This window comes from Lactuca virosa, chromosome 6 (assembly GCF_052849685.1).
Source record: "Lactuca virosa cultivar CGN04683 chromosome 6, Lactuca_virosa_CGN04683_v6, whole genome shotgun sequence".
NCBI classification, from domain to species: Eukaryota; Viridiplantae; Streptophyta; class Magnoliopsida; order Asterales; family Asteraceae; genus Lactuca; species Lactuca virosa.
This window is the reverse complement of record NC_136431.1, coordinates 31247288-31262366: the sequence shown is the minus strand read 5'-3', so window position 1 is coordinate 31262366 and position 15079 is coordinate 31247288.

Here is a 15079-nt window from a genome sequence, read left to right as displayed (position 1 = left end):
TATTTTCATACCATGTCCTTAGTTTGAGTTCAGACACACCCGAGAGTGTGCCCGAATCCCTCAAACCAAGGCTCTGATACCAACTTGAAACATCCAAAAAATATAGGCCAAAAATTTCGTTTTTAAAACATTAATAATACCATAAGTATCATCATCATCATAATCATAAATCATGTATCTCAAAATATAGTAATATCTGTCAACATCTCAAAATCCCATATCAAATATCAGAGTAAATCTCCCAGGCTAGAAAACTGTGGTGTGTGCCATGCGATCATCCCGAGCCCTTCCCCTTGCTAGTGGAAGTACCTGAACCAAAACTGAAAACTGTAAGCACGAAGCTTAGTGAGTCTCCCCAAACCACTACATACCATACACATAATCATGCAACTAGGAGATACGGGCCCCACCCACTCTCATGGAGATTCGGTCCCCGCCTACACTCTGTTGTCTAGAAGATTCGGGCCCCGCCCACAATCCGCTATCTAGGAGATTCGGGCCCCACCTACACTCCGCTATCTAGGAGATTTGGGCCCCACCCACACTCTGTTGTCTAGGAGATTCGGGCCCCGCCCACACTCCGCTGTCTAGGAGATTCAGGCCCCGCCCACACTTCACTGTCCGACATGCACACAAGTATCACACAGACAACAAGTATATCTACTTCTATCAAGCAATCACATAACTATACTCAAATAATACTACGAGTTTCGGGCCTCGCCCACACTCGACTGTTACGAGTTTCGGGCCCCGCCCACACTCAGCTACTATCATATCATATACACGGGCCGACCTTGGCGCCGTAGACCCGTTCCTACTGAAGGAAACTCACCTCGTAAGACTGACTGCTGAAAACTCGAGTGAGAAATCCCTGACTGCTACTCCGGCGACTCCCCGACTATCATTTTCATAATAACACTTAATCAAAATTTGATAATCCTTCATAGGGTAAAATGACCATTTTACCCCTAGTCAAAGTCAACATCCTGGTCAAAATCAAAGTCAATGTCAACTCCTAGTCAACCCCAACTCGTCGAGTTATCTCCCAACTTGGCGAGTTCATGCATTACTTAGCCTCGTGGTCAACTAAGTCAACTCGCCGAGTCCCTTCCCAGACTCGTCGAGTTCTTCCTGTCATAACATCGGGAAATATCGACTTTAACTCGTCGAGTTCTTCAACTTCTGAGTCCTAATCTTGTCCAACTCACTGAGTCATCTCCTAAACTAAATGGTTTCACTCACAACCTGCAAAGGGGTTAGGGTTCACGACCCGACTCGCCGAGTCCAAGAACAACTCGTCGAGTGCTCTATGTGACATATCCATTCAGTCGATTCTAATCCATTCCAATGCTTCTAACTCATAGATCTGGACTCCTTAGACTAGCATTACATGTAAAGTTGCTAACTTTACGTGCATGCATGGTGTTATGAAGCTAAAACACCCATTACAAGCTAACATGAATGTCTAAGTCATAGAATAGGGCCATGGCTGAATAAAGGTGGCAACTTTGAGCTTCTAAAGCTCAAGAGTGCCCAGATCTAAAGTCCTTTCATCGCCAAGAGTTCAAATCTCGGAATGAACTTGGAAATGGCCCAAAAATGACAACATACAAGCTAAGAAGGAGATCTAAGTGAATAGCAGCCAAGGTATAAGCTTTATACCTCTATGAAGACAGAAATGAATCCTTAGCTCTAGATCTTCGACCTTCCTTCTGCAACTCCAAGCCTTTGCTTCCTTCTTCTAGCTTTAGATCACAAAAATGGCAAGAAATAGCTTAAGATCACTCAAGGTTGATTAGGGTTTCGAGATTAGGGTTTGAAGGTGATGGAGGCTGGGATAGAGGCCAGATATGATGCTTAAATAGGGTGCAAGCCCTAAAGATTAGGGTTTCATCCTGCCCGTCCTACTCGTCGAGTCAGGACTTCGACTCGTCGAGTAGCTCATTTAAAACCCACGCATATTCTGCCTTCTACTCGACGAGTTAGGGCCACCAACTCGTCGATTATCCCTTCCAAAATGAATAAATAATAGAGTTAAATGCATACCAGGAACCAGGCATTACAAAACTGGATTTTCCTGATGAGCTCAGTGAGATCCATAACACTTTCCACGTAGGGATGTCAACGGGACCAAATGGGAGCGGAAATGGTTGCCCCCGCCCTCGCTCCCGAAATCACTTGTTGCCCCCGCTCCCGGTCCCGCCCCCGGATCCCCCGCTTACACAGCCCCCGGTTACCTCCATCGCCCCCGGTCCCGCCCCCATTCCCCCGGTACTCCCGGTTTATAGGTTTAAAAATGGATTTTTTTTGCTAAAAAATTGCTTTGTTTTAGGCTAAAAATACTATTTTTAATAACTTTTGTATATAAACAAACATGTAAGCCCTTGATAAATCAAGAATTGATCAAACATAAAACATCACTAAAGTTATAAACATATATATATTTTTTATATAAATATAAATGGGGTCCCCGCGGGAGTACGAGACGGAAATACTCACTCCCGCCCCCGGTCCCGAAAATAAACGGGAGTTAATATCGCCCCCGCCCCCGCTCCCGCTCCCGAATTTTTTAAAAAATTAGTCTCGTACGGTATCGGGGTCCCACGGGAACGGGGTCCCACGGGGGTTTTTGACATCCCTATTTCCACGTGTCTCAGTTGTGGAAGTATGTAGCCGATGATTTAGCAGTAAATTCGTTGGATGATATTCAGGTGGATGAGCGCTTGAACTATGCGGAAAGGCCGATTGCGATTCTCGATAGGAAAACTAAGACTCTGCATCATAAGATGGTGAATCTGGTAAAGGTGCAATGGCAGCACCGAAAGAACTCTGAGTGGACGTGGGAGCCGGAGGGTGAGATGAGGTTTATTTGGTGATTCCTTATGATTCCTTATGATAGTTTGAGTTTAGGGTTGTTTATGAGCTTTATTTGGTCCCATGGATGCTGCTTGTGAGTTTGAGCAACTCCAGGAGTTAGATATGTTATCTGAAAATTAGACCTTGTGGCTAAATGAAGGGTGCGTTTGGTATGGAGAAAGGGAATTGAAGTAGGGAATGGAAATGCAGAGAAAGATAATTAAACTGGAGAAAGATAAATGATTCCATTGTTTGGTACCACCGAGAATTCACCGGAGAGACTTGTCCAAGAATCAATTCTCTTGTTTGGTTTTACTAAGCGATGGAATGAAAATAACTTTTTTTAACAACGTATATCGTTTTCAATCAACATTCTTTTAGGATAATGTCATTATGATTTACATGTTAATTTGTCACATTATGCATCTTTACATTTCTATTTTTTCATTTTCTCAATTATTGTTTACGAAATATATTTTTTACAATTGTTTATTGACACTTGTTAACGTATAAATCTGCAACATGAAAAGAAACATCACATTATTCACAGGATAATTAATCACAAGCTTCATGGCATAGAACCTTGCACCTTCTCATCTCCCAACTAAACCTGAAGCAATGATAAAATTCAGCACGATCATCTAGTTGTATACAATGAACAAGGAACATAACCATTAATCTTGTGATCTCACATCCTCGTTTTTATAGTTACTTTGATTATACCAATTGCAATCATCTTTGCAGCCAAACCTAAAAATCCACTACACAAAATAATGAATTGTGTGACCTCACCAATAGTCTTTACATGAACAACTCCTACCCACAAAACAAAGAAACCTACTCGAATTCATCACCAAAAATAAACAACTTCACACATTGCTCCACTTAAAGACAACACTGCCTTTTATTACAGTGTTCCTGTAATCACATTATAATTTTCTTATACTATGCTAGAAATCAATCTATAGAGTGATGTACAAGGTGAAACAAAATATGGTTGGAATTGGTTTCTAAGAATTTGTTATAATTTTCTTATATTATGCTAGAAATCAATCTTTAGAGTGATGTACAAGATCAAACAAAACATGGTAGAATTGATTTCTATGAATTTGTAACGAGTGCGTGATGAAGGGGTTTAATGGAAGCCCACTTGATTTAGAAATTAAAAAAAGCCTTACAGTAACTCTTTTGACGATTGATTGATGAAGTTAGCAAACAATACATAGTTCAATTTTGCACAACAAGAACATGAAGAACAATAGGAATCAAATTAAATTGAGATTCAATAAGCTTATTAACACCTTAAATTGGACGTTAGTTGACAAATCGACCAAAAAAAATCCAGATTTTGGTAGGGCAACGTAGAAGAGGAGATGGGCCGATTCAAAAAACAAGCGCATGAGAACTCAAAATTTGAAGCGTAATAAAAAGAATACAGTTAGTAGGGATCGAAGTCGAGCCTATCTTATTTCTCCGTTTTTTTTTATTTTCTCGGAGACTTGGAATTTCCCTTTTCCCACCTTTTCCCCATAATCAAAAGGGAATTAATCTAATGGAAATGGAATCCATTTATTTCCTTTTCTCTCTATTTTTAATACAAGCCAAACAAGAGAAACGGAATTGATTCCATTTCTTTCCTCCTAATTCTCTATACCAAACATGACCTAAGTGCTAAATGGTTTAGGGTGGCAAGCAACCCAGTACGCTGGGTGTACCAAGCGATACGCTGCGCGTACTGGCGATCGGTCGTGTACGCCGAGCAGTGTCCGTGTGGGCTTTTGGTCTTCGGTTGGGCTTTAGACTTTTGGGACTTATCTAGGTTTTGGGCCTTAGGCTGTTGAAGCACTAGTGGACCTCAAAACTTTATTAATAGACCTTAAGTTGCATGATTTGGGCCTTTGTGGGCCTTGGGGGTCATTATTGTGTTATTGGGCCAAGTTTGGTTAGGCCCATTATGGGAAAGGTAAAATAGTCTTTTACCGTAAGAGTTTAGGTTTGGGATTTAGACCCATGGTTATGGGTTATAACCTAATTTTAATTAGGGTTATTTGTTTTATTAGTGTGGGATCTTCCAGTTCTGCAGCCGAGCATCTAGTTATCTATCAGCGGACTGAGGTGAGTTTTCTCACTGTATCAATGGGTCGAAGGCACCAAGGCTGACCCATTATTTGTGATATAGGATGCTAGATATATTTGTGATATGTGTAAGAAATACCAGGATTTGCCCCCTGACAAATATATGAAAGACCAGGATGCGGCCCCTGACATTTATATGAAAGACTAGGATCTGGCCCCTGACATCTGTATGGAAGACCGGGATTTGGCCCTTGGCAGGAAATTACTTGTAAGACTATGAAATGGCCCATAAAACTAACTTATTTATGTTTGGTATGTGGTACTTTGGGGAAACTCACTAAGCTTTTGCTTACAATTTATATTTATGGTTTCAGGTACTTCCGGTATTAAGGGGAAGGGCCCAGCGTGATAGCACAACATTCTCCCCTCACTATTTTCCTTACTTTTTGATATTGTTACTCTGATAATTTGACATTTTATACTATAATATGGTTTTGGATCAATTTAATGACTATAACTCTTGTTTAAAAATAAAAAAGATTATCATAGTTTACAGGATGGTATAGTTTCCCCCATATATAAAGGCTCTAACCCATGGTCTAGGTCATTCTATTCAGCCTCTACCCTCCTGTTGTGATATGTGCTCTCATCTTAACACTGTTTCGGGATAGCTTGGTCTAGGTTAAGCATGAGAATCACAACAAAGAAAGAACTGGCGACAGTCGTTGTTCGGGAGGGGGTCCCAGAACGAAGTTACGACGGTCAAGTCAGTAATTGTATGAGAGAATTAGGGTTTAGTTTAAGGTAGAGAGTGAGTTGATCCTTTCTTCTAGAGAAGATGGCTTTGTTTTATACCTGTTGTCATGGGAGCATGTCCCTAACAGTACCTTTTGTCTTGTCTCGGCCGACAGGACGTGTAGGCGTCCTATTGGCGAATCGTGCACTACTAGCGGTTATCTACTATTGGTACAAAACTACCAGAGGGTTGTGCTCTGAGCGCTACAGTTGTTGCTATGGGAAGCGGTTATTACTGTTTTGGCTTGATATAGACTAGAGTTTTTCGATCTGAGTTGGACCTTAGCGCTAGAGCATCGGGGTCTAAGTGTGAGGCTACGTGGGTGAAGGCCCGGGCCTAGCACTTATGTTGGATAGCGACCGTCAGCTAGGTCATCCTTTAGATAACCATCTCATTATCTTTAACGTATTCCTAGAGGGATATGTTAACAATTCGCCTAGGGTAGTAAACGTCAGCGTTAGCTTGGGGTAGCTGATTTGTTCTAGCTTAGATCAAGACACATATTTGACAGAGAGGGCTCCGACGTCAACTAATGTGATAGAGCCATTTGTGCAGACAACTTCATCATTGTAACTGTTCGAATTTCCCACCTCGTACTTAAAACTTCACTTATTAGGGACGATTTCCTTTACTTTTCTCTCTTGCTGTTCAACTGTCTCCTCTTTCTCTTTGCTTTTTTTTTTCTCTTTCGCCTTACTCTTGTTATCGGTAACCAATGACAACACCAAACACCATAATCAAGCCTACATCAAGCGAGTTTGAGGGCCTGCAGGCCCGATTCGGCTTTTTTCCTGAGCACGGGGTGTAATATCCTCGAAAGGGGGCGATCGTTTCTCAACCGCCGGAAGGCAAGGTCCGGGTCCCCTTTCGATCTTCAAGGTGGGTCTTTGGCTGCCGACAACTGAATTTTTTGATGCGATCATGTGCTAATATGCCTTTTATGTGGACGATCTAACTCCAAGTGCCGTAAACAAAATAGTTGGTTTCGAGACGGCATGTCAAGCTTTGGGCGTGCATCCTCAATTTTGTGCTTTCAAGTACTACATCAATTCCTCTACCCAGTATGGCGTGCATACATTATCTCAGCGGCGGGGCGTCCATGTGTTTATTATAAACCAGAAGGCCTCTAGGAAGAACTAGCAAGAATGGTTATAGGTTAATCTCAACTTGGTCGGTTTTGTTTATCCTCGTAGAACCACTTTCTCCGCCCGGATGCATCAACTCTGGGGTGATAGTGAAACTGTGGCGCAAGTGCTGAGGAGCATTTCCTTCAATAGGGAACATTAGGAGGACTACATGTTGGCCGCAGTTGGTATGAGCACCACCTGAAGGGCACATGGGAAGATGCCTTAGTTCTTCGTGGAGAAGGATGATGAGTGTGCATCTCCTCCCCCACCTTTTTTTATATATCTCGACGCAGAGAAATCGGGGGCTTTACCGATCCCTTTATTTATGTGATTTGTTTATCATTGTAGGTTGCAAGAGGATCATTCCTTTCGAGATGATCCTGCGGGGCAGGTTCCGAGGCAGTGCCAGTATCGGGATGTGCCCCTGATGGAGATACTTCCTCCATCAGACAACACTGATCGTGCCCTGGCACTTGTTGGCCCTTCCATTGTTGTGGTGCTAGAATTCGTTCCTCAAGCTAGCCAGGAGTTGGTTGACGTTCATGTTAAGGGGGTTTCTCGCGACGATCCTCCGCCTACTGATCCGGAGGACGAGGTGTCGAAAGAGGTGGCGACTGGAGGGAGCCGCTCGACTACTAAACGGCGGTTGGAATGGTTAGACTCCCCGCTTACAGAAGGCGTCCATTCCAGCACTTTTGGAAGGTATCTTCATAAGAACCGAAACATGGACTGGGGGAGTCGGATGTGGTTCTAGACATTCCCAATGATGACGCACTGAAACTGTCGAAGGGAATTGATGAAGAGGCGACTGAACAGCCTCGTGAACCCAAGAAAAGTCGGGGGATGCTACCAACCCCAGGTAAGGTGTCTCCGGGCAAGAGTCGTAGGGTGGGCTTCAATTTGATCCAGATCTGGCCTTGCCTTCAGCGAAGGATAGTACTGTTGTAGGTGGGGTGAGACAGACGGTTCTGGAGGAGGCGCATAAGTCAAAGTTTTCTATCTACCCGGGGGGGGGGGGGCACTAAGATGTACAAGGATTTAAGGTTGAGTTATTGGTGGTCCTGTATGAATAGGGAGATAACTTGGTTAATCAAGCAATGTCTGACTTGCAGGAAAGTCAAGGCCGAGCATCAGTGATCCCACGACAAGATGCAACCTTTACCCATTCCCATGTGGAAGTGGGAGGAGATCACTATGGATTTCAACACAAAATTGCCATGGAAGGCATGTTTGTTGATTCTATATGGGTCATTGTGGACAGACTGACCAAGAGTGTACATTTTATACTGATTTTTTCTGGGTCACTGTGGACAGACTGACCAAGAGTGCACAAAATTACCAACCCTAGGGAATGTGTCTCTGGGAAAGAGTCGGAGGGTGGGCTTCAAATTGATCCAGATTCTGCCTTGACTTCCATGAAGGATAGTACTATTCTAGGTTCTTTTTCTCTGCCTTTGGCGGCCCCTCGAATCTACATCCCTGAGTGGGGGCTCACTCGACAGTCCCTTCTTACATAACATTTTGTTGCGTGTGAGTGGGTTCATCATGCATTCCCTCCTGTTACAATTGAGGCCTTGGAGCTCCTCTCTAATTCTCATATGTCCAACAGTCTCCAGTACGCGGCAACTCAAGTTGCTCCTTACTTGGTGGCCGCTGCTCGGCGCCTCTGCCAGGTTAACTCGGATTCAACAGAGCTTACCTCTGGTAGGGTCGATTGGGATGAGTTAAGGATGAACTTGTTGGGGATGGAGGAGGAGAAGTGCAAATTTGAGGAGCGTTATGCCCTCTTGGCCGGGGAGAAGATATCCATGGAGGAGTAGGTGGAAATTTTGGACGGGTCGGTGGAGCACTTTTCCCAGCGGATTGAATCCTTGGTGGAGGAGGAGAAGAAGGTGTTGAATTGCCGAGTAGAGGAACATCATGGGAAGCTGGAGGCAGAGAAGTTGAGGAGGAAGGCTGTGGAGGATGATGTGAAGTGGTTGTTGCAGAAGGGTGTTGTTCGGGTGTGGACAAGGTGGTCGAGAGCACTGAGTTCTTGATTAGAGTTAGGCGGATGAAAGCGTCATGTATGGCTGACGGTGAGGAAGGAGTTAAACAAGAGGTGAAGGAGCAGGTGGCTGCTGGGAAGTTCAATCCTAAGGAGCCGAGCGCCATCGTGGAGATGACACAGGCGATGCATGCCTTGGTGAGGGATTTTATGGAGATGGACTTCACATCATATCTCCACTTGGGTGATCTTGACCTAGGAGGCCTCCGCCAATTGTGCAATGATCCCGATGTCGAGGATGTTCCTCCAGAACATGATCCTTCCAAAGCTGGGACCTCCTCTAATTTGTTTGGTAAGTGATCCTTCCCTCCTACTGGCTGGTTTTTGTGTGAAACAATGTTTCAATTTTATTGATGTTCCAGAGATGATGTCTCAAAGTCAATACTATTAATCATTGTTTGGCCCTACATGACTCTTTTAAGTCCAGGAGTTGTCCGGCAGAATAATTTTTTTTGTCTTTTGATGATATGGTTACTTCCGTTTATGCAATGCTTGTGCTTTTAATCCCAGGTGGATTATGTTGGCCACGGGGGTACACATGCCCTTAATTTTCCTTACTGAGGCAATTCTTCCCTCAGGTTTATGTTGGCCTTGGGGGGTCGATTCATTACACCTCTTTCTTGTTTCATTAGGAATTAGGTATTTTTCTCGATGGGCAGATGTTTGTTTCGATTGGCGATTTAGCCATGTTACTAGATTTTCCCAACTTTTGACTCTAGGACTCATATTTGTTTAGGGTCCTTTGGTCATATCCTGGGAGCTCGTGCTAGGGGCTCAAAATTATCCCTTTCTTTGGGTCATAGACCATTGTTTATAGGTTGGGACTTTTTGTTTAGTTTTCTTTGTTAGGGTATCATTTTTAGCTAAAGTTTATTGATTACCCTTTCAGGACTTTGTTCTAAGTCCTAAGCCTTGGAGGGTCGCACTTCGACCCTAATAATCTAAGTTAAGCCAAGATCATCACCTTGAGGCATTTAGGACTTAGGCATTTATATTTCAAGGGAAAGGTTATGAGCCTTTGAAGACTTCATTCATGTCATGGTCGAGAGTTGTAGCCTTTTGGGCTGAATTGACAGGTTTAGGGAAAGGTTATGAGCCTTTGACGCCTATGGTTTCATTCTTACAACGGTTTCGCTCAAATGATATGGATGATCGGTCCTTGTTTCCATTTGGTAAACGTGTACAACCTCTTGTTTAGATGGTACCAAGCTTGGATAGTAAAAATGTTCTAATTGTTTTTGTTGATAGTCAATATTCTTTACTTCATTGATAACATTTTAGAAACATCTAAATTGTTTGTTGAGTAAATAAAAGAGATGACTACATCATAGCACAAATCAAGGCCTAGCTCTTGGGCCGACTTTCTGGGGTGTGATTATTCTTTTGGAGTTTGATCACATTACCCTCGCCTTGGATGTGCCTTATCTGGACCTTTCTCCTCGCTCTAGTGGTAATGGTGCAAACTGCACACACTCCGGGTCATATGAGTGACTCTTCCGTCCTGAACTTTTGGGACGCAAACTCCATATTGGTGAGCTTTTGTGGTCCTGCTTGCGTATTCCCTGGCGGCATTCAGCTTGCTCTGGGGTTGTGCGTGGCTAAAACTACTCTTTTCTAATGCCCAATCTCCTGTTTTGGAGCTTTCCACTCGCATATGCCGAGTCCGTTGATTTTCGGTGTTTCCCTTGCGGGCGGCTTAGCGGAGTCTAGTGGTATTGTGTTCTTTGTTGAGTATGTTCATTTTTTGATGTTGCTTCGTCTTGTCGGTGTTTTCACCAAAGTTTGGTACTCGCAACGGCCTATTTGCAATCCGAAGTGGTGATATTGCGTTTGTGCCCTGTGTCGAATTGAAGGGTACTTCTATGACGTCAGGTATTGGGGCCAGGCGATGTAGCTGAGACATTGCTGGAGGTTCTCCGTTCCAGGCGTTTTTCGATCCCGATTGATGTCCGGTTCTTGTCCGCTTAATAAAACGGTCAGCGGTCACTAGAGAGAGCCTGAACCCTCCTCGGGCGACGGGGGTGTGACCCCACGGCGTCTATGCCCTGTTGACCGGGTGGCCGATGGCTATTGTTTAGAGTTATGGCATGTTGGTTTTGAGAAGGAATGAGAACCAGGTATCATAGGAATTCATCCGGAAGTTTGGTTGTATCTTTGAACACATTGGGCCAACATGTTCATGGGTGAAGCGCCCCTTTGGAGACGATTCTTAGGCCTCCTCTCTTGGATTAGGTGTCTAAGCCCATAACTATAATTGCTATGTACTTGACCCGAGAGTAGCATGGTCCATTTGGGTTGCATATCATCAGGACAATTTGTTAGGATGGACTTTTGAGAAGAGGTTATTTATGGTTTATTAATATATTATAAGTTCTAATATATTAATATGAAATCATATTATTTAATTAGTAATGATCAAGAATTAATTTGGAATTAATTTAGTGATCAAAAGAGACTAATTAAATATATGGGGATTGATTGTGTAAATCATCCATTCTTATAAAGTGGGCTTATGATCCATAGTTCTTTATGTTGGGCTAAAACCATGTGGTGACCCATGGATACTCCATGGAGGTTAAAACCCATGGATCCTAAGGAATGTGGAAAGTCATGCACATTAGGGTTTGCATGGTGTATCCCTAGTTGTGCCACACTATATAAGAAGCCCCTTGGTTGGTGAAAAGTAGACTAGTGATCTTTAGAAGAGTCATAGAGCCGATTTCTAGAGCAAGCCATTCTCTCTCAAGTTATCCTTTGTCCTAGATGTGTTGTGATTCCATTTGAGGCATTCACACTATTGGTGCTAAGTTCTTAAAGGCCAAATACATCAAGGGCAACAAGCTACAACAAAAGGTATGTTATCTAACTTGTTTTATTACCCAAGTATCAAAGTTTTGTATGCTAGTTAGGGTAATACCTTGGAAAATGAAAGTTCGCATGTATAATAGAGAAAACATAGATCCAAGGTATTTAGGGTTGCATGTATACCTTAGGAGTGTTAGAATGCTCAAAACCCATCAGTGGTATCAGAGCCTAGGGTTGTTTTCAATTATACTTGATGCTACTTGTTGTTTAAGCTTGAAAAATCGATTTTCTGTTGTTCTGGATAGTGGACTCGCCGAGTCCACTGGGGGACTCGCTGAGTCCCAGCACAATTCTGACCAACTCGCCGAGTTTGTTCTTGCACTCGACGAGTTGGTGCTCCAGAGTGCAGATTTTCAACTTTTAAGGCTGAAATTGGACTATGATCGTTACCCTAAACTGTTTTTGAACTTATAAACCTGTTTTTGATGTGGTAATGATCATGCTTATCCAATTTAGAAGATAATTGTCAAAGTTTCATGTTTTGTATTAGTTTATATGATTATGCTAATTACATGAAATTTGTTTGATATGAATTATCTTGTTCATATGAGTTTAATCTAGATCATGGACATTATTTGACATGCTTGTTAGTTTATTTGATGATCTTTATGGCCTTTAATGTACTCCATAACTTGTCCTCAAGTTACGGAAAATGAAAAATTTTTCTTTTAAAAAACTTCATTAAACTCATAGGTTATGGTCTTGAAGAGTTTTTCCATAAATGTTTTTTTTATGAACTCCATAACTTGTCCCCAAGTTATGGATTTCCAAGAGTCTTTTCATTAAAGCCTATATTAAACTCATATGTTATGGATTCCAAAAGTTTTTGAAAAGTTCAAAACTTGCCCTCAAGTTTTGGAATTTGTAAATGTAGAGTCTTCTTTTGACACATTTAGTACCAAACCCTAGAATTTTAATTGTTTAAAATTCTACCCTTATACTTTATTATATTATTATAGGTTTAGTAATATATATATGTATAAGAATAAGTCAGTCTTACCATTAGTAGGCCTCATTCATGAAGCCGGTCTATAAGGGGGATATAAGGTTACTGCCTATAAAATGGTAGTTTAATGGGTGTCCACTCTCACCCACCGCTTCCTTGACTGGTGGAGGGTCGTTAGCCGAACGGGTTTAACAGGACATTTAAATTCTCATTAAAAGTATAATGAAATACTAAGTAACTAAACACTTATAAATTCCCAATCTTAGTTACTTAGGAAAATATGAATTTGGTGCTAACCCATGAAATTGCACTTTGCACCTTGTTAAGTCGTTATTGGAGTGCGTGTGGTTAACCGGAACACTAATCTGGGACTGACAGTGCGTGGAAAAGGGTAGCTTGATGTTAATCATTGTCACACCCCAAAACCGGAACGACGGAATCGTTCGGGGGTGGAGGACGTCATGTACAGTATCACAACAATGCAAAGTAGTAAACAAGCAACAACATCATCCATTGAATTAATAATATAATTTTAATACAAGTGTTTTCTGTCAAGTTAAATAGACACCAAAATATGAATCAAAATAAAAGATGAGTCTTGAACGAGCTCCATCTTCTCAAAACCTGGCATCGGTACCTGTCTACTGGCAACCTGAGGATACAAGTTATTTTGAAAGAGTATCAGCTTTAAATCTGGTGAGATCATAAGTATATTAGTGTATGTATTTGTATGAAAGTATTTGTAAGTAAGTGATGTGTGAATTTGTAAAAAGGTTTGAATCTCCTAGAAAACCCTATGTTTCCTACTAAAAGTAGCCTTCTACCAAGGCATCTAGTATCTGTGTGTGTGTCTCTTGTAAGAGTATGTATTTTCCCAAATTTGACTATCATTACCCAAAAATATACTTTCTACATTACTGTTTATTGTGTGAAGATCACAAAGTGAATGCAATGGGAAAATGAAATAGTACTGTAGTATTGTATTAAGTAACTACTGCTGTACTAACTACCTTAAACCAATTTGTATTTAAAGTACCATGTGATCGGCCTGTACCCTGCTACCGACTATAGAACGCGACAATGTAAGATGTCGGAAGAAATGACGTTTGGCACCCGTAGACTTGCAAGTCCCACTGTAGCGAGCAGCAAGGTGTAGGATAGTCAATCCAGTATAGATCTATACGCAAACTCATACGCTCCCCACTTAAGGAGATTCTGGATACAAAAACGGTCATGACAGGTAGTGCCATGCCCCGTTACGTGGCTCACATAACTGTAATAGTATTCTTGTATATGTATTGAATGTACTAGCTGTATTGTGTGTTCTCTCTCTGTCTAGTATGTATGTATGTTCTCTCTGTATGCTATTGTATGTTCTCTCTCTGTCTAGCATGTATGTTTTCTTGTAAAATGTATAGTATGTACTAGCTGTATTGTAATGTATAGACTCATGTATGAACTGACTCATTGTATGTTCCATTGTTCTAGTAATAGTATTAGTAACTTCCTAAACTATGCCTATTGTAGCTTACTAGTAATGTGATTTGTATGTATGAACATATCTGTATACCTTTGCTACCCAAAGGTATTGAATAGAAAGAAGGAACTTTTATATCTATATACATATACATAATATATAACTAGGATTCAAACGACCTTCGGACAAATAACCGATACCCTAAGTCCACAACCAAACGAGGAACAGGAGGTAAGGTGAGTTATCAGTCCTAAGTCCTTTCAATCCTACTTATATAACTATATCTATAAAGATATACATTTAACAGAAAATAAGTGCAAAAGAAATTGAATAAAAGTATTTGACATGTAAAAGAGTTTGATAAAAGTATTTGACATGTAAAAGAGCTTGATAAAACAGTTTGAAAAGTAGTTTGTTTGATAACACAGTTTGAAAGTAAGAAATCCACTTGTTTGGTAGTTATTAATCACATGTGATTGATATAATAACTATAAAAGATCAACTTGTATCCCCCCCCATAAAAGCATTTAAAATCATTTAAAAGATTGATTAAGGGGTATAAACTCACCTGTAGTGAGTGGTTTGGATGAACGGATAGTATAGGATGCTAAGTGTCAAGTGAAGACTTGAACACACACAAGGATCCTAGTTAACATATAATAACAAATATATGTATCCAATTAGTCATAAAACAACTAATTAACCAAATTAAGACGTCCTAAGACATGTAAAACACTTGATTTAAGTGTTATAAGTACTAAGGATTGCATCTAAGGGTTGTAGGACTTGGCTATTGAGTTTGGGGTCCAAGGGTAAACTCTTTTGGAGTTTACGGTTTTGGGACCAACTCTCATTGAGTTTACGGTCGTAAACCCATGAGTTTACGGCC